The 21,488-nt window shown below is 42.7% G+C and overlaps 1 long non-coding RNA gene across 1 annotated transcript in view; it reads left to right on the top strand.

Moving 5' to 3' along the window:
- The first annotated feature begins 1,424 nt into the window (after positions 1–1,424).
- The window catches only part of LOC308594799, a 38,336-nt gene continuing 18,272 nt past the window's right edge, over positions 1,425–21,488 (top strand). The window contains exon 1 of the long non-coding RNA XR_014011624.1: positions 1,425–1,526. This is a non-coding gene — a long non-coding RNA (uncharacterized lncRNA). The remainder of the gene's footprint in view (positions 1,527–21,488) is intronic.

Genomic DNA, 21,488 nt, shown 5'->3' with positions numbered 1-21,488 from the left:
GATCCAGCACCGAGGGCCTTCTGGTGGTTCCCTCATTGCGACAAGTGAGGTTACAGGGAACCAGACAGAGGGCCTTCTCGGTAGTGGCGCCCACCCTGTGGAACACCCTCCCTTCAGATTTGAAGGAAATAAGCAGCTATCCTATCTTTAAAAGACATCTGAAGGCAGCCCTGTTCAGGGAAGTTTTTAATATTTAACGCTGTACTGTTTTTAACACTTGATTGGGAGCCGCCCAGAGTGGCTGGGGAAACTCAGCCAGATGGGCGGGGTATAAATAATAAATAAATTATTATTATTATTATTAAATGTGTAGATCATTATGGGCATGAAGCATCAATCCTGAAAAAGCAAAAAAACCCACCTACTACAGAAAACTTCCCCTACCTGGGGTGGGTAACACACTTATTTTAAATTACTCCCTGTTGATCATGCTGCTTCTGGTTGGGTGGCTCCTAGTGTTACAACGCCTCTGTTGTAAGCTATAAGCAGAATTGCTCTATACCTTCAGCATTATTAAGGGTATTCTGCTTTTTCTGTGAGTACACCTTGTTAGGTCTCATCCTCACCAGTGGGTGAGACGTAGCTGCTGTGGGACCATTTGAAACTCAATGCACATTTACTGTAGTTCGTGTGTTGGGTGCTATTTTATGACTCTGTGGCACTTCATAGTGGGGTGATCTCCCCTCTGACCTTGAGGTTCCACAGAATGCCAGGCTACTTCAGAGTAGACCTGTTGAGTCCTTTGTTCTCAGAAGTCAGGAACCCAGTTCATCACAGGACCTGCCAATGGGCTTCTCCTAAGCTCTTTTCCTTCTAGGTTGGCCTAGGTACTTAATTAACACAGGCCATGTTATTGCTTCTTTCCTCACCCAAGTTACCTTCCCTTTGGCTCCCTGGTCTTTAAATTTGTCATCTGCCTACTTAGCCTGTCAGCCTTGAGTCATTTGAAGTGTTGAGGCAGAGGGAGCCACCCTCCTCCTTGTCTGTCAATGCCTGACTGCGTTGCTGTTGGAAGTGCTAAACACTGTGGCATTCCCCCCCCCCCGGTTGTATTTTCAGCTGTTTGTTTGTTTGTCCATTCATTCATTCATTTTCTGTCTCCCTCCCTTTCCTGCGTGTGAGTGTGCGCACACACACACACACACACACACACACACACACACACACACACACTACTTCATTAAGAGAAGTATAATTCAATTACCATGTAACAGTACTATTACACTTGGCTAAGTTGTGTATGAAAGAACCCATAAGTCATCTAACTCAATATATGTTGAGTCATTGATTGTTTGAAAGATCGCCTTGCATAGCTGGTAGTCAAAACTGTTCACAACTGCAAATTCCACTGTTTCTTTACCTGTTGGGCAGTAGTGCACATACCTGTTTCTATATAGGTATACCCTATATAGAATATATATGAGCTCCTGCACCTTTTCTCCACACTGGCCAACCAGGCACCCAGGAGAAGGCTCCCAGTGAGGCATAAGGACAATAACCCTCTTACACTTCTTCCCCAGCAACTGGTAATTCACAGGCATGCCACTTTTGATCTTGGGTGTAGTATATAGGCACTGTCAGCCACTGAGAGCCTTAACCTCCATGAATTTGTCTAAACCCCTAAGCCTTATTTGGTTGAATAGCTCACACTATTATTAACAATTGTGTGGAACAAAGGGAGGCTGCAGTTGTCACTGGTATCCTTCTGAACTGCCAGAGATGGGGATACTATTTTTAATGGTTCCACTCTTATTGTGTAGACAGGTGCTTGGTGATGATGCTACACTCTTATGGGAATCCTGTGAACTGCCACAGGGGGTGATCTTGATCTTGCTGTTTAACATTTAAATTAAACCAAGGGACTACAAGTTTGGTGCTGCCAGTCTCCTGGCAGCCATCTTTGTTTAGAGAAGAGGCTTCCCATGGGAGATGTAACAGAAGCACTGAATGATTGTTGCACTAGGTGGCAGTACTGGAAAATGCACTGAGGTGCACTGTTTGAAAATGAAAACGTTATAACTTGATGATAAATGCACAATGTATTTTTAATCAAAACAGGAAGCACTAAAGTTTGGCTATTCCCTCAGATTGTTTTACAAAGCCAAATGGGGGAAGGGGGGAAAGTTTGGCATGTTATGCCTTGGGGGAAAAATAGGCATATAAAGGAGAAGAATTAATTTGTGCAAGAAGAGAAAATGTTGAAATTGCTATATCTCAGCCATTGCTCAAAGTATCTGTTTTAAATTTGGTCCACTATGGCACTAAATGCATAGGTCCTACATGCTTAAGTTCAGACAGTTTAGACCACCTTTGTTTTATTAACATGTAGAACATTCAGGCTTCATAATGGAGGGACGCAGTTTGACCTCTCGTAACTTAATGGTATTGGCACTCTTGTGCCTGTATAATATAAAGGTGTTTACATTAGAGGTTGGTTGTTCGCTTCATTATATTGCATCATATATGTACCACTTTATGCTGATCATGTGGGGATTGTGTTTTGTATTATTAGAAACTTTTTATTCACTCTGCAATTTCCTTAGGGGAGCCTACTAGATGCAATTCAGACTTCTTTTTTAATAGAATCCATTTTTGGTGGGTTTTTAAAAGCTCCTTTTTTGTATTGGAATGCTTTTGGAGCTGTAGGTTGATTTTAATTTGCAGCTGCTGTTTAGCTGTTCGTAATTCGCTTGATGTCTAAACGTGGTTTTATTGATGCTTCTAATTTTTCTTTTGCTGTTTTATTGTGGTTCTATGCAGTTATATTTAATATTCTTGGGTATTTACTGCAAGCTGCTTTGGGAAGCCTACCAAAAGTCCAAGTGCTGAGATAAAAATACAAAATGAATAAAAAATAAATAAAGTGAATATCAGATACAAACTTTACTATAATGTTATTTATGATAGTTTGGATGTTTCATAGTTCCTTTCATTTCAGTTTTTGTTTTGTTTATCTTCCACGGTCATTATCAGGGTGTGTGTGTGTGTGGTTTTAAAGAAAAGCTTTAGGAATTAATGTTTGGCATAATGTCTCCACTATGGTCCCCGCCAATAAACACTTCATTAGCATCTCAGTTTTTGTTGGCATTTCAGTTTTGTTTCCCCTATCTTCCATCATAATTATCAGAGTGTTCTTCCTTGGTTAGAAAAGCTTTAGAAGTTTATTTTTGGGCATATCTACAGCTCCACTCCATTTCCCTCCAATAAACACTTCCTCTTTCTTTCTTTCTTTCTTTCTTTCTTTCTTTCTTTCTTTCTTTCTCTTATACCTTGCAAAACTCCATCTACTGCACACATCAAGCGTGCCCCCAATCTGGTCCTCCCTCTGATGTTGCTGGACTCTCTCCAGATGCAGCTCCAACTTGGGATGATGAGAGTCCAGTAACTTCTACAGGGCACCATATTAGCTGACACGCATAATGGATTGAATTCCAGAATTGTGCCAACTGTAGCTTAAGCTTCCAAACATAAAACCAAATCCTGGTTTAGAACTCTTTGTGTGTCATTCTTTCTCTGCTCACTGATCCAGCGGCTTCCGTAGGGCAACAACTATCATATCAATGGTTTACCATGCCAAACAACAGTAGCAACAACAAAACGACAACAACACTTAAATGCAAAATCCACTTCAATCCATGGTTTCTGACTTTAGTTTGCCAATCCAGACTGATTAAAGTGAAGCTTTCTTGGCCATAGTTTGCTGTGGTGCCAGAGCTGAGCCACACTCACACATATATCTCTAAATTATTTCCCTCCATCCTTTTCCCCCTTATGTCTGACCAATATCTGAACGTGCACACAAGTCTTTGTTCACATTTTTTTAAAACCCAAATGTCAGCCTAACCTTTTCCTAAGGGAAAAAGAGCAGTCCCCCCCCCTTATATCAGTAACGTACCACAACAAAACAGCATACAAATAAGGATGTCCTCTCTAAACATTCTGACTAGCTGATTAAAATTGGTCCATGCAGATTAATCAGTTAAATCTTCAGCTGTTTAAGATACCAATTAAACCCTGAAGGCTTGCTAAAAATGCAGCTGTCTTTAAATAGTTCCTAGGATACAATTACACTCTGAGTGTAACGTTCTCACTTCACATCTACTTTTTATGCTCCATTAGTAAAAAAACAAAACAAAAACAAAACCCAAAAAACTCCAGCTCTATAAATATGCATTGATTAATGATTCTTTATATTAGTTATCCAGTTCAAGAAAAAAAGTATACAGTATGCATGATTTTTAATAAATCTTCACTAGGGAAAAAGTTAGGTCCTGTTCCTCTCACACACAGGGAGCATAATTTAGTAGATGATCACAACTGAATTTCTTGTGTTTCCATTTTCCAGAGGATTTTGTGTGTGTGTCTCCAGTGTTGATCATTAAGCAAACAACTGGGCAAGCTTTCAAAGGCTGAAAGGTTAGCCAGAGTACACCAGTTAATTTGAAATAAGTACTTTGATTTTTCCAAGAGCAGTTATTTTAATTAACTGAAATGAACATTCATCTGAAGTACTTTAGTGTACTCCAAAGAGGGCACAGCCTTTCCTTCATCTTCTGGAGAGAACGGTCTTTCTAAAGAAGCTTTGATTAGGAGAAGAATTAAAAATATAATTTCAGTGTAGGAAGTTTTATTCTAGAAGCAGAGAAAGAAAATTATTCAGTTCTTCTTTAGTGTTCTTAATCAAAAGGTTTCCTTTATGTATTACATAGCTTGTTTTGCCCATGGTTGAGTTAAAGCCTTAGCATTGGTCAGTGCCTTAGCAAGAGTGGGGAACCTTCTTCAAACTGAGGATGACATTCTTTCTTGGCCACTTTTCAGTGGTAGCTAAGCCAGAGGTAGAAGTGAGCAGAACAACACATGCAATTTTTACCTTCCTACAGGTGGCTAGTTTTATACACACTCACATACCCCTATCTGCTGTCGATCCAGGCAAGCAAGAGCCATTATTAGAGTTCAAGGAAACGTTCCACCCAAGCAATAAAATTCTAGAAGGACTGGTAAGTAGTATTGCCTTGGAGAGAGAGGCTGTGACTGAGAAGAAATTATAGCTCGGCAAGAATCCTGAGAGCCACACAGTATGGGATGGGTTTTAATGACTAGGAGAGGATATATTTGTTGCAATTTACCCCTCCAGGCTTCCACATGTGCAGGTTGAACAGTTTCAAAATCTCATCCTTGGCAGCAAAATGAAAAGCATAGGAATCAGCCTTTAAAGTCTTGTTTTGAGCATGTCGACCTATGAAATAAGCTGGCTCCCTTTTCTTACCCTGCTTAATAAAGAATCAGGTGACAACTTCTAAAGTAAGTTTTAAAAAATAAAGTTTACTTACTTTATAATCATGCATTGGTTTGCAGCAACAGTAGCAGTAAAAACTATGCAGGCAAAATACTTATATGTGCAGTATAAAAGGACCATGGTTGGCGCTGTGGTCTAAACCACTGAGCCTCTTGGGCTTGCTGATCCTAAGGTCAGCAATTTGAATCCGTGCAACGGGGTGAGCTCCCATTGCTCTGTCCCAGCTTCTGCGAACCTAGCAGTTCGAAAGCACACCAGTGCAAGTAGATAAATAGGTACTGCTGCGGCAGGAAGGTAAACGGTGTTTCCGTGCACTCTGGCTTCAGTCACAGTGTTCTGTTGTGCCAGAAGTGGTTTAGTCATGCTGGCAACATGGCTGGTCACAGGAGGAGAGAAACAAACAAACAAACATACAAACAGGAAGTACCATATGCTATTTCATCTGTAGGTGAGGAGTTGAAATGTCATCACATAAAGCCCGCTCTACCAATTCTATTTCTATGACCTGAGGACCTATATATCAGCAATACAGCTCTATGGTTCCAGTTACAGATAGGTAGCTGTGTTGGTCTGCCATAGTCAAAATAAAAAAATTCCTTCCAGTAGCACCTTAAAGACCAACTAAGTTAGTTCTTGGTATGAGCTTTCGTGTGCATGCACTCTATGGTGTTAGCCTGTTCTCATGCTAACTAGGAAGAATATACATTTGTTGGGTTTGGTTGCTAACTTCCCACACATGGAGAGGCTAGGAAGGCCACATTTGACTTCTTGGTCAGAAGTTCCCTTTGTCTTAAAGATAAACCAGCACTCAATGTGCAGTGCCACAGTTTATAGATTTGTCTTGGCTATAGTATTATCAGGCAGTGGCGTAGCGTGGGTTGTCAGCACCCGGGGCAAGGCAAGTAATTTGTGCCCCCTAACCCGTGGATTATTTGCGCCCCCTAACCCGTGGATTTGCGCCCCCTAACCCAAACCCCCAGATGTTGCGGCCGGCCCCCCTGCACCCCCCATGCTACGCCACTGGTATCAGGCCCAATTGTTGACTTCGCCCCCTGAGCATTGTCTCCTGTTTCTTCCTTCCTCCTATTGTTCTGAACTGCAACAGCTGCAATGGGTGGTATAGCACTGGATCCGTCAGGATCCCTTCATCCCTTGATGTAGAGAAACCTTGGCTAGAGCCTCTGTGAGGCCTCCTTCTGCCATCTATGCCACCTGGTTTGCTTGTAGTTCTCAGTGGCCTCTGTTCCTCTTCAAAAGCCCCATGCTTAATCCATAGCCGGTCCTCCTCCTCTCAAGTATGCCCCTCTTATTCCTGTGCCTCAGCTGTCTTTTCCCATCCCAATTTCTGGTCAACTCCTGGGAAGTCAACCCCCAGTCACCCACATCTACAGAATGCCACTGTTTATGCAGAGACATACATTGCTGGGGATGGTTGGATCCAGACAGCGAGATCCTCAGAAACTCTCCACTCCTCCTGTTTTGTTGGGTCAGGTCTATCGTGCTTGTACATCAGATCACCAAAATAATTTATCTTAAAAAGTCAGATAATTTGGATGCATTTAATCTAATGGCAGACAACTCCTGTCAAATTTGTTCATATAAGTGATCTAGCAGCAAATGCAGGGCTTGTTGTGACTTATGTGGTGCTGGGTGACACATTATAGCAAATTCTTTCACGCACACAAATATTTTTGCTGTGAAATTACTATCTACAAAGAAATTTTGATAGGGCAAGTTCTATCGGAAAAGCAAGAAAGCGTGAAGAAGGCTTTGCTGACCATAGGGACATAAAATAAAAGAAGCTGCTTTGTACCAAGTCAAATAATTGGCATATCTTGTTTAGAACTGTCTATGCTGACTGGAAGCAGCTCTAGCAGTTCAAAAAGGAGTCTCTCCCAGCACAACTTTGAGATGCCCAGGACTGAACTTGGGACCATCTGCTTAAATTATTTTTGGGAGAGGGTGGGTGAAGTATATTAATGCTGGCTAAACTCTCTTCTGTTCCCCTCAGAATGATTTTTCCAAGCCTACCAATATATATTGGGCAAACATCTTGTACATCTTAATAAATAGCTCACTTCCTGTAAAGAACAGCATAAATAACCCAGTTAATTCCTAGTATTGTTTACTAATAAGAAATGCAGCTCAGGATGTATTACATTTGGTCATTGAGAAGGATAACGTCTCCACATAGAAATAGTGTTACTAGACTCTCAGCTGGCTTAATTAACACTGGAACAAAGCCAAAAATTGCATGAAAAAATTGTTTCGTATCTGTGTTCCTTCTAGCATTTATTATCAGTTATCAGAGCAGTCACAATTCAGATAGTTTGAACTGAGAGTGAAATCCCATACAGAAAATGCACCAGTGGAAGGGACATGAGATATTAAGAGATGAAAAATACTGAGGTATATACTATCTGTGGGAGCTGAAGGAACAAATGGAATTTAGAAACATGCCTCAGAAACTCAGCTCAGGGCTGTGCGTCTTACATCTTACAGAGTAAAAAGGTGGTACAGGGAAGTTGAGGGGAGTCTGGGTGGTGCCAGAAACCACACACCGTATTTTTTGCTCCATAAGACGCACTTTTTTCCTCCTAAAAAGTAAGGGGAAATGTCTGTGCGTCTTATGGAGTGAATGTGTAGTTGATTGCTGACTCTCTTTCTGGTCCCGCCCCCTTGCCCAGGCCTCCATTGTTGAATGTTCTGCAGACGGAGGCTGTTTGTTTCCCCAGTGACATGTGACTAGCTGATTAGATTATCTGTCTGGAAACTGTAGAAATGGCTCCCTTTCCTAAAGAAGCTGCGGAACTCTGAGTTGAACCCCTTAAAAACAGGATTTCCCTTTGCAAAGTAAGCTCAACTGTAGCACCCTGCTTGTGGTTAACGCTTAGCTGGAATGAAATATTCAACGCAGCAATAGAGAATTTAAAATAATTATTTATTTGTCAGACAAATAAATGAGAGGCACAGTGGTATGTGGTTACCAAGCTCTGGCCTGGCTCCTGCCATTATGGCCAGCACTTATATCCCCTTAATCCAGCCCCCTTTGCTCCTCCTGTGGCTGCCTCTGTCCAATCAGCCTGGTTGGATTTCCTATTGGCTGATTGCTATATCCAATCCTAAAAGATACACCCATATCCTCCTGTCCTTATAAGGAACACAAAGAGCTATATATTGTTACATCTATAAATGACAAATAAGTAGTAATATATCTTACATGTGTCTCAACAAGGAATCTTAATTACCAGCTCACCTCTTGCCCTCCTTGCCCTATTGCCTTCTAAAACAAATGGTTAATCTTAAATTTTTATCTTAAACATATGTCAAGGATCTTGAGTTTCACATCAACATTGAAAGATCTCCTTCATTTGAAGGTTTCTAAACAAATGCCTGACAGCCATATATCAGGACAGCTTGGATGGCGTCTCTTTGTCTAGCAAGAGGGCTGGGCTGGTGTCTGACTTAATTCCAGGATAAATACAACTCTTTACAACTATATGAAATAAGAATCTAGCATTTCTAAATCCTTTGCATAATTATATTTAAGACAATATATTTAATACACAACACAGGTAGCCTCTTAAAAGGAATAAGGTCTTTGTAAAGTAGAAAAGGGAACTCAGTATAAATCAGTTTCAGAAGAAACCTCTTTAGTTTACATCTTCCCCCCCCTTCAGCCAGCTGCTTCAGCCAGCTGCTTTGTTTCCATTAGCTCTTCCCAACATTTATTGAAACTCTCTCAGTTTAAAAAAGAAACAGCTTTAAAAGACTTCCCAGCTAGATGCTTCTCCATTTGGTCTTGGCCTTTTTAACCTTAGAAGATCTGGCTCATTTTACTGGGAGGCACATTGGCATTATTTTTCTATTTACCAACTATTAATTATGTTTATCTCTGCCTTTTTTATCTTCTATAACATGTAGGGTCAGTGCCTTACTCAGTCTGTAATTTCAGCTTTTACGACTTTGAGAATTGCTTTCTGCTATCAATCAAAAGGGGCCCCTTGTCTACGAGGAAGAAAACACTGTCAGTATTTTCTTAAGCAGCTAGCCTTCTTGCCTGGCATGAAACTTTTGAAAATCTAAGCCCTCTTTAATATACAAGTCCTGATCAAACATTAATAAAATGCAGGCTTATGCCTGATGCCTCATTCCCCCCTTTCAAGCTCAAGGACCTTCGTCCCAAGTGTCCTTGATAGCTTGACCTTCATCATGTTCCTGAGGTAAAGCTCTGTATAGGGCCATGATATGAGGTAGAGTTTCATTTGAAACCATCTTGCTAATTGTACTTCTAAAACATGAAATGATACATGGCATCATACATAAAACCATTACCACTACCGTTAAGAAAAACAAGCAAGACAATAGTATCCCTTTGAGTCCTGTGACATTAGGTAACCAATTGGTGAGCCATCCCATATCCCATCCTTCCCATGTTTGTACTGGGACATGTGCTATATTCTCCATCTTTGTGGCCAACACACGGATTGCCTCACCATTATCTGAAATGTTAAAGCAACAGGCATTCCCTGTCAAGTTCAAGACTCCACATAGGCCTCCCTGCCTGGCAAGTACATAATCCATTCCCATTTTCAGCTGCAAAATGGCGGCTCTACTTTCATCCAACTGTTGTGCAATAAGTCTCAAACTCCGGGCCGTTGCATTGGTTACAAGTTCCACTACTGCTTGCAATCGAATTATTCTGTTTAGATTATAAATAGGATCCCGTGCCCCTTGTATGAGCTCACCAGGATTCCAGGAGGCAGGATCATAATAGGCTATAATGCGCTCTGGTGGCCAATCATCAGTACCGCTCCAACTTTGGGTACTTCCTCCTGCTATATGAGAAATATCAGCGTTTCTTCGTGTACGCTTGGCCAAATTAGTGGGCATAATCCACATTGGTGGTAATACCCATCCCAGGAAACAAGTCCCACTCCATTTGGAGGGGAGTTTCTTGTATGCCCATTCTCCACATATCCACCACAACCATCGGGTCTGAGGTTTTTGGTACGTGGAGTACAGAAGGCGAAATAGCAAAAGAGGTAGAGAGTTCACAGTGCAGTATGTTAGATTGCCTTTTTCTGTCACAGTTATGTTCCATACCACTTTCCATGCATGAATAAAAGGAGGTGCACAGGGCAAGGCATTCCGAGTTCGATAGGTAGTATCGTGTGCCCAGGTATTCTTAATATTATCCCAAGTATAGTGACAATGAGAAGAGCCTATCATGGTAGAATCAGCTGCATTTGATGATTTATGTACACAGAATTCCCCTTGTACAGGTATAACTCGTAATGGTTTAGTTGAGTTCCATCCGGGGAAATTCTGTATTTCTGTTTGGTGTGGTATTTCGCTTACCATACCAATGGCATCTAATGGTATCGGTAATAAGGGCATACCTCCCTCTGAATCATCTGGCCCAAGAGAGCAAACAAGGCAATTGGTCCTATTTGCAACATTGGCTACCATTTCAGCTAAACCTACCCACATATTGTGGTCATGGCGGAATCCATATTTAGTCAATTTGGTCAGATTCAAGGACCCTTCCCCTTCCCAAGGGATCAGGATTAATAATAGAATCATGTTGATGTCTAGCATATGCATTCCTTCCACAAAAGATTACCTTATTGTGATAGCAAATAAATAGTAGTCCCAATATAATTCCCCCAGTGACAGAAATGGGGAACCACCAAGACCAAAACATATATCCCGAGGATCCCCAATGAGTAATATCTCTGATAATTGTTCCACAAGGGGGGGCATTCAATTAATTGTATAAGAGAATCTGTCCTTTCACAATCGCTGGTTCAGATGCTCCTCAAGCTTCAGGCGTGCACAGGTCAGCCAGCTTCCAGGTTGTGGCTGCAGCAGGCCGGTCGTCAAATGTTGCCCGTGACCTAGCCCGTTCCCGGTAGGGCTAGATACAGGGGTTTTTGGAGAGAGTCAGTTTAAGAGGATTAGAAGGGTCACCTTTGCACGTCCAACTGCCTTCGGATTTCTTCAAACGGGAGTGATGAATCCAGGGGGTCACCTCAGCTACCTTCACCGCTGTTGGAGTAGAGAGCAAGACGGTGTAAGGTCCACGCCACTTAGGTGCAAGTGGATCACGTTTCCACTCTTTCACCCATACGCTATCGCCAGCCTGGAACTGATGAATCGGCTCGGCAATGCTGCACGGCGTGCGCTCGAGGGCCCACCTGTTAAGAGAAACAAAAACACGGGAGAGAGATTGCACTTGTCCCTGTGTCACATGGTCTCCTATTTGTTTAAGATCAGCTGAAATATCCTGAACAAAGGAGGGCGGTCTCCCATACAGGAGCTCAAAAGGTGACAACTTAAGTCTTTTTGTGGGTGCACACCGAACACGAAACAGTGTTATGGGTAACACATCTACCCATCCCAATCCCGTTTCCTGGGTTAATTTTGCCAATTGGGTTTTCAGAGTCCGATTCATTCTTTCAGTTTTCCCTGAACTCTGAGGCCTATAGGCTGCATGCAGTCTCCATTTCACTTGTAGGACTCGACATACTTCTTGTACTACTTGATCAATGAACGCTGGCCCATTATCACTTCCAATGCATCTAGGTAACCCAAACCTCGGGATCAATTCAGTGAGGAGTCTCTTAGTTACCTCTCGTGCCTTTTCAGTTCGGGTGGGAAAAGCTTCAACCCATCCGGTAAGAGTATCTACAAACACAAGGAGATACTTGAATCCCTTAGAAGGGACCAGCTCTGTGAAGTCCACAATTAGGCTTTCCATGGGGACATATCCCACATGTTGGATTCCAGGAGGTTGTACCGGTCCCTGCCTGGGATTGTTTTTAGCACAAAGAACACATTTCTGTGAAATGCAAGTTGCTAATTGTGATAGGTTAATAATATACAACTTCCGACTGAGACTCTCTCTGGTTGCAGTACCGCCAAGGTGAGTAGATTCATGATAATTTCTTACAATTGTGCCTGCTAGATGATGAGGTACATAAATCCTATTGTCCGGCAGGATCATCCAACCGTCCTTCACAACTGCTCCTTCCTGTTCAGCCCACTTCCTCTCTTCTGGGGTATAGTGAGGTTTAACTTCTTCTGGAACTACCTCTGGTATGAGGGCTGCTATAAATCCTCCCACAGGCTTCTGGGCTGCCTCTCGGGCTGCTTTGTCAGCAGCATGATTTCCTCTGGTTATTGGATCCCTTCCTCGTCCATGACCTTTGCAGTGCATTACAGCAATCTGTTCTGGAGCCCATACTGCTTCTAACAGGATTTCTACTTCAGGTCCATATTTCAAGGCCTTCCCGTGGGCTCCTATTAGACCTCTTTCTTTCCATAGAGCACCATGTGCATGCAGGGTTAAGAAGGCATATTTAGAATCAGTATAGATGTTTGCCTTACATCCGGCTGCCAATTGCAGAGCTCTAGTTAAACCTATAAGTTCAGCTTTTTGTGCTGAGGTGCCAGCAGGCAAAGCTTCAGCTTCCACAACTTCCTCATTGGTGACCACAGCATATCCTGCTCGTCTGGCACCTTCATGCAGGTAACTGCTACCATCAGTATAATACACAACATCTGGATTTTTCAATGGTTCATCTTTCAGATCGGGTCTACTGGAATAAACTTCATCCATTACTTGGAGACAATCATGTGATTCTTCATCATCTACCTCTGGTAGGGGCAGCAAAGTCGCTGGATTGAGCATATTCACTACTCGTAGATGAATCCTGGGATTTTCACACAATAGGCCTTGGTACCTAGCCATCCTTGGGTTCGTTAGCCAATAACTACCCTTATATTCCATGAGTGTCAGAACAGCATGAGGTACATTCACATACATCGTCTGGCCGAAGGTAAATTTATCAGCTTCTTTGACAAGGCTTGCAGTGGCCGCTACTGCCCTTAGGCATGGAGGCCATCCTTTTGCTACTGAGTCCAATTGTTTTGACAAATAAGCTACTGGACGGTTCCAACTTCCTAATCTCTGGGTCAGGACTGCCGCTGCAATCCCATTCTGTTCATGTACATACAGCTGAAAGGGTTTTTCCGAATTAGGCAGTCCAAGGGCTGGGGCCTCCATAAGTCGTTGTTTGATAACTAAAAAGGCTTGTTGCTGCTCAGGTCCCCATATGAATGGGTCCTTTTCTGCACCTCGAGTGCTTTCATGTAAGGGTTTGGCCAGACTGCTGAAATCAGGTATCCATAGTCTACAAAACCCTGCTGTTCCCAGGAATCCTCTGAGTTGTTTCCTTGTGGTAGGTTCCTTGATAAGGCAAATAGCTTCTTTCCTCTCTGGTCTCAATGCTCGTTGTTGGTGTGAGATGTCAAAGCCCAAATATTTGACCTTTTCTAAACATAACTGTGCCTTTTTCTGGGAAACTCGGTAGCCAGCTTGCCAGAGCAAGTGGAGCAGTTCCTCTGTACCTTCTTTACAGGTATCAAAATCCTTTGCTGCTAGTATAAGGTCATCTACATATTGCAGAACCACCTTTTCTCCAGGTATTGAGGGGTAACTTGTTAGATCCTTCGCCAAGGCAGTGCCAAATAAAGTTGGGGAATTTTTGAATCCCTGGGGCAATCTCGTCCAGGTTAGCTGGCCTTTTGTTCCTGTCAAAGGGTCTTCCCACTGGAAGGCAAATATAGGTTGGCTCTGTGGTGCCAGCCGGCAACAGAAGAATGCATCTTTCAAGTCCAATACAGTAAAAAATGTTGCTTCTGGTGGGATCAAACTCAGCAGGGTGTATGGGTTTGGTACATTTGGGTGCAAGGTCTCGATAGCCTGGTTTACGAGCCTCAAGTCCTGCACTGGCCTGTATTCATCTGTCCCAGGTTTTCGAACAGGCAAAAGGGGTGTGTTCCATTCTGATTGGCAGGGCTTAAGCAGACCATATTTTAATAGGCGGTCCAAATGTTTCTGGATGCCCTCTGCTGCTCGCCGGGGTAAAGGATATTGCTTTACAGATACAGGGGTAGCCATAGGTTTTAAGGTTACTACAATTGGAGCTATATTCTTGGCCATTCCTGGTGGGCTGTTTTCGGCCCATACTCCTGGTGGCACCTGTAGAGTTCGGAGGAGCTTGTTTAACTCTGTATCCAATGTGGATTGGACTTGCAGGGCTGACATTAGGCGCCATGATTGTTCCTTAGGTACTGAGAGGGAAATTATTCCTGCTGCCTTTGATGGCAGTTTCATTTCTGGACCTCGAGGAGTGAAGGTGATTTGGGCCTGCAATTTGGACAGCATATCTCTACCTAAGAGAGGTATTGGACACTCAGGTATATACAAAAACTGATGGGTTAAACGATGTCCCCCAATCTGGCATTCCAAAGGTTGGAGGAAAGACCTCTTAGCTGACTGACCAGTGGCACTTTTAATGACTACACTTTTGGATGCCTTTTTCTGCAATAGTTCTGGGAGTACTGAGTATTCAGCCCCAGTATCAATCATAAAGTCTATTAAATGGCTTCCTAATTGAATCGTGACCGTGGGCTCCTGGAAGCCTAACTTTATGGAGTCCGGTCTTTCCTAGTCTTGGGTAAAATCCTCCTCTGCCAGTCCAATGACATTGTCCCTACTCTGTCCTTGTCCAGGTCTCTGATATCTTCCATCTCGGATCATTCCCCGTCCTCGTCCCTGGTTTCTTGGGCCGGATCCTGGGCCTGGGCCTGGGCCTGGGCGTACTTCTTCCAACCTCAGGGGTTCAGGACATTCCCGCTTCCAATGACCCTCCTTCTTGCAATTCGCACATTGATTCCTTCCCAGTGGTGGATTCCTTCCCCGCCCTCTTCCTCCATTTAAGGGGCGGTAGTCTTGCTTCACTGCTGTGGCTAGCATTACCATCTTTTCCTTCTGCCACTTCTTCTTCTCTTGTTTCTCAGCCTCATCCCTATTCCGATAAACTCGGCGTGCAATGGCCATAATTTGGCTCATCAGCATCCCTTCCCATCCTTCTGATTTCTGAATTTTCTTACGAATGTCAGAAGCGCACTGGGCCACAAATGTAGCAGTAATCATTCTGCTGTTTTCAGGGGCTTCAGGGTCAAAAGGAGTCCATATACGATAGGCTTCTTGCAGCCTCTCTAAAAAGTCTCCTGGACTCTCATTTGGTTTCTGTTCTACTTCTGAGACTTTAGACATATTAGTGGGCTTCTGGCATGCCCTGCGGATACCTTGCACAAGCGTCTGGCGATAGGTGGTAAGCCTGGCCAGGTGAATTACATTGTTTGGATCCCAATTAGGATCTTCCAAGGGAAAGTTGTCTTGGAGATGACGGTCAATATTATAAATATTTCCCACTCTGGCCTGCTCACGCAAATATATCTGTGCCTTTTCAATTATGTCTCTCCTTTCCTCAGTGGTGAACAGAGTATTCAGGAGCTGGCGGCAATCTGTCCAAGTAGGACTATGAGTATTTATTATTGAAGTCACCAAGTCCATCATAGCCTGAGGTTTTTCTGCAAAAGATGGGGTGTGTGTTTTCCAATTCATCAGATCCGTAGTTGTGAATGGAATATATTGCAGGGTCGAAGTTCGAGGTGGCCGTGGTCCGAGTTGCCCGTTAACCAGCACAGGCTCCTCAAGTGCATCAAATACTCTTCTGAGAGGGGCTACTACGTGATCTTTCTCTTCACTTCGCTCTAGGGGCCTCAAATCATAGGGGATGGTATTTGTCCCAAGGCGTTCTTTTAGCAGCTTTATACGCCTGGCTGTATTGCTTGCTGACCGATTAAGGTCTCCCTGTAACTTCTGTAATAATTCTCTAGGACTTGGATGTACAGGAGTTTGGGGTAGGCAATCAGTTGTTCCACTAAAAGAGACTGTAGATGGAGTTCTACTGGGACTCACAGATGGAATAACCACTTCTGCTTGGGCTTTATTATAGGCCTCCAATGCCTCCTGAAGATATTTATCATAATCTATCAAGGAATCAAGTTCTGTGACTCCAGCCCCATTATTCATTCCACTTTCTTGCCTTGGGGTTACAACTGGTGGAGTGTTTGGATTAGGCTCCCTTCGATGTGGAGCATAGGGTGGAGGTGGAAGCAGCTCTTCCTCTGGTCCCTCAAAAATGGGTTTGAGTTTATTTGGCAAGATTCCTTTCCTAGCTTCGGCTTTTACAGCCAATAATTTGCATCGTTGGACTTTGCATTCCCTTATCCATGGAGGATTTTTATTTAATGTGCTCAGCCAGGAATCTATATATGAAAATTGTTCTGGGCACCCTCCAATTTCTTTGGCGATGTTAGACCAAAGTTTGCTTACTAAATTTATATCAAAGGTTCCTTGAGATGGCCATTTAGTATTTTGCTTCGGCCACTCTAATTCACATAACGTTCTCAGGCGCTCTGGCGTCATTTTGACTCCATACGCCCCTGAGAAGGCTTTCTTAAAATTATTTAACATACATTCAAGAGGTGTATTTTCCCCTTTTGAACCCCCAACTCCCATTGTATGGCCCTGTGAAGTATCCACTCAGTCACTCACACACACGCTTCGTGGATTTCCTTGCCTGGTGAAGTCGCCTTACCAGGAACCGAAGTACTGCCCACTCCACACTCAGGTCAGCTACAGATTGCTCTGTACTTTCTCACACATACAATGCGCTAGATACTTCACCACACACTACCTCCCATTCTTCCCTTTTCCCCCACCAGATCACCATCTGATGTATCCAACCACCTAGCGTACTCAGTTCCCACTTACTGAGACGCAGAAGTTTGATCAAGACTTCTCTTCCTCCCAGTTAATTGGAGGGCCAAAAATCCCTTTGTGCACTTACCCTTGGTTGGTTCCGTTTCCCCCCGGTCCGTCGCCGCCAGTGAGCAGGGTATCAGACAGACGAGACTTCTGCGTCCCCCCTGGAAAAATTTACCAGTGCGCGCTTGGGTAAGCAGTTTAGAGATCCTCTCTCTTGTACCCTGCCCAATAGGGCGAAGGGGCTGCGTTCCAGCAGACCACTTATCCGAGTCACAGGAGCACCATAAAATGTAGCACCCTGCTTGTGGTTAACGCTTAGCTGGAATGAAATATTCAACGCAGCAATAGAGAATTTAAAATAATTATTTATTTGTCAGACAAATAAATGAGAGGCACAGTGGTATGTGGTTACCAAGCTCTGGCCTGGCTCCTGCCATTATGGCCAGCACTTATATCCCCTTAATCCAGCCCCCTTTGCTCCTCCTGTGGCTGCCTCTGTCCAATCAGCCTGGTTGGATTTCCTATTGGCTGATTGCTATATCCAATCCTAAAAGATACACCCATATCCTCCTGTCCTTATAAGGAACACAAAGAGCTATATATTGTTACATCTATAAATGACAAATAAGTAGTAATATATCTTACATGTGTCTCAACAAGGAATCTTAATTACCAGCTCACCTCTTGCCCTCCTTGCCCTATTGCCTTCTAAAACAAATGGTTAATCTTAAATTTTTATCTTAAACATATGTCAAGGATCTTGAGTTTCACATCAACATTGAAAGATCTCCTTCATTTGAAGGTTTCTAAACAAATGCCTGACAGCCATATATCAGGACAGCTTGGATGGCGTCTCTTTGTCTAGCAAGAGGGCTGGGCTGGTGTCTGACTTAATTCCAGGATAAATACAACTCTTTACAACTATATGAAATAAGAATCTAGCATTTCTAAATCCTTTGCATAATTATATTTAAGACAATATATTTAATACACAACACAGGTAGCCTCTTAAAAGGAATAAGGTCTTTGTAAAGTAGAAAAGGGAACTCAGTATAAATCAGTTTCAGAAGAAACCTCTTTAGTTTACATCTTCCCCCCCCTTCAGCCAGCTGCTTCAGCCAGCTGCTTTGTTTCCATTAGCTCTTCCCAACATTTATTGAAACTCTCTCAGTTTAAAAAAGAAACAGCTTTAAAAGACTTCCCAGCTAGATGCTTCTCCATTTGGTCTTGGCCTTTTTAACCTTAGAAGATCTGGCTCATTTTACTGGGAGGCACATTGGCATTATTTTTCTATTTACCAACTATTAATTATGTTTATCTCTGCCTTTTTTATCTTCTATAACATGTAGGGTCAGTGCCTTACTCAGTCTGTAATTTCAGCTTTTACGACTTTGAGAATTGCTTTCTGCTATCAATCAAAAGGGGCCCCTTGTCTACGAGGAAGAAAACACTGTCAGTATTTTCTTAAGCAGCTAGCCTTCTTGCCTGGCATGAAACTTTTGAAAATCTAAGCCCTCTTTAATATACAAGTCCTGATCAAACATTAATAAAATGCAGGCTTATGCCTGATGCCTCACAACAACTTTGAGCTGATCTTCAAAAAGGGGGCTTTTCCCCTATGCAAAAGAAGCTGCACAAGTGTGAGCTGATCCCCCCAAAAAATGGGTCTTTCCCCCTTTCTTCCTCTAAAAAGTAGGTTCGTCTTATGGTCAGGTGCATCTTATGGAGCGAAAAATACTAGTTTGGGCAACAGGCGAGGGTAAAGCAGATGGCTCCTGTCTCACCAGACCATGGTTTAGTGTTCTGACAGAAATAGCTCACAGAGCACAGAGAGTTTTCATTTAATGTTATATTACTATCTGGACTCTTGCTTTTCTCGTTTTAAATGCAAAATGCTACCAACTGGAAGATTACATCATAATTTGCTCTGTGATATTTCACCATGTCATTGAGGTTGGAAAAAAAATATTTCAAAATTATAAAGATGGTGAAAACATCCTCTTCACTGGATGACATTCAAAACTTTTAGAAAGGTGAGAGCCCCAAAATAATACTGCTATTCAAACTGTAATGTGGGCATCTGCAATTAGTGCCAAATACCTAGGTCCTGTTATTTTCCTCTCTCAAGTTATGCTCCTTCTAGAAGATTTGACTATATCTCTGGCTATACAGTGGTGCCCCGCAAGACGAATGCCTCGCAAGACGAAAAACTCGCTAGACGAAAGGGTTTTGCGTTTTTTGAGCTGCTTCGCAAGACGAATTTCCCTATGGGCTTGCTTCGCAAGACGAAAATGTCTTGCAAGTTTGTTTCCTTTTTCTTAACACCGTTAATACAGTTGTGACTTGACTTCGAGGAGCAACTCATAGAACGCGGTGTGGTAGCCTTTTTTGAGGTTTTTGAAGACTTTGGTGATTTTTGAAGCTTTTCCAAAACTTTCCCGACACCGTGCTTCGCAAGACGAAAAATTCGCTAGATGAAAAAACTTGTGGAACGAATTAATTTCGTCTTGCGAGGCACCACTGTATCACTACCTCCTAAAACTATTTTATGTTATGGTTGACAATGCAGAAAATGCTTTGTTTATATATGGTGGTGCAAAAAAACAAGCCACAAATCTAACTTTTGCCACATTTCTATACTGAACAGTTTGTCTGTCAGACAACCAGTCTGCTAAGACTATACAGAAGTTTTGTCTTTTACATCTAAAGAAGACCCATTATAAATATGCCGGGCCATTTTTCATGAGTGGAAATTTTCATGTTTTGATACATGATTTAGTATAAATATTAGAGTGTTTCCATTTTCTGATTTTACAATTGTGCTAGTATAACCAAAGACATGTCAACAGGGCTGGGGTTTTTTTTTTGCTGAGCAAATTCAACAACCACATGACTATCATCTTTCAGTTTGCTTGGCACTCAATTATTTATCACATTGGACAGGAAAGTGTATCTGGAGTGATGTTGTGTTGAGCCAATTCTTGCTTTAAATTTGGATCAGATGGATGTGACTTATATAAAAGTTCCATCTTTGCAGTTTCTTGCTCTAAATGAGCTTTCCATGTCACCTCAGCAACACCAAGTATCCAAAGTAATGTAGATACATATCTTCTTTTTCCCTTGAATTGAATTGAATGGGTAACTGGGCAGGAGATATATTTGCGTGAGTTAGAGACTATTGGAGTCAATCACTCTAGTGGAGCATCTAGCTAGTGGAAAAGAAGATAAAAGGATTAGTCTGCATTATTACATCATATATATTACTTCCCTCCTTGCTTATGCTATTTTGTATCAGAGGCCCTTAAAAATTACTTTATAGTCAGATCCTACCTAAATATGGCTACTCAGAAGTCCCACTGAATTCAATGGAACTCAGCCCTAGGTGAGTACAGACTTGCAGCCTAAGACTGTTAAAAGTTCTGAGCAATGTAGTTGCTCAGAACAAACTTCAGAGGGTGGTTGTGGATAAAGCATCTTGGTGGAAATTTGTGCAAGACTGAATGAGTGATGAAACAAGAAAAAGGGCCTCGAAAGTGAGGTATGGAGTCCTGCAGTTCAGGAGCTCTGGCGCTTAGTGATAGTAGTAAGTTTACATAGATGGCGAGTTCCTATGAGATCTGGTGGGGGCTGCTCCATAAAACAAAGTATGTGTTCTTTGTTGTTGTTTAGTCGTGTCTGACTCTTCGTGACCCCATCGACCAGAGCATGCCAGGCACTCCTGTCTTCCACTGCCTCCCGCAGTTTGGTCAAAGAACACTGTCCAACCATCTCGTCCTCTGTCGTCCCCTTCTCCTTGTGCCCTCAACCTTTCCCAACATCAGGGTCTTTTCCAGGGAGTCTTCTCTTCTCATGATGTGGCCAAAGTATTGGAGCCTCAGCTTCAGAATCTGTCCTTCCAGTCAGCACTCAGGCCTGATTTCCTTCAGAATGGATAGGTTTGATCTTCTTGCAGTCCATGGGACTCTCAAGAGTCTCCTCCAGCACCATAATTCAAAAACATCAATTCTTTGGCAATCAGCCTTCTTTATGGTCCAGCTCTCACTTCTATACATCACTACTGGGAAAACCATAGCTTTAACTATACAGACCTTTGTCAGCAGTATGTGTTCTAGGAGCACTAAAGATGCACCATGGAGCAAATGAAACTATAATGCACAAATGTGCCTAGTTTATGGAATGCTGCTGGTAGGCAAGCAACAGATAAGGCATCTTTTCAACCACTTTTCTCCTATGGTTGATGTTTTAAGCAAATCAGAATTTGAGCTAGGCCTCCCCACAGCATTGCCCAGGGACCTGTTTTCTATGCCAAGGCTCATTGGTACATGTGGCCTAATGACAAACCATAGAATTATTTAGATATTATTATTTTTTTACAGTGTCTGCACCTTCCCTTTGCTGTTTTGAAACCGTAGCCAAATCCTGCCCCCACATACACAGACAAATATGGGGTTGGCCTTCCATGTTATAGATCAGGAGGAGCCAGCTTGGGACCCTCCAGATGTT

This window comes from Podarcis bocagei, assembly GCF_964188305.1.
Source record: "Podarcis bocagei genome assembly, chromosome: 9".
NCBI lineage: Eukaryota > Metazoa > Chordata > Lepidosauria > Squamata > Lacertidae > Podarcis > Podarcis bocagei.
Note: the sequence above shows the minus strand (reverse complement) of the source record. Positions and strands in the feature narration are given on the sequence as shown.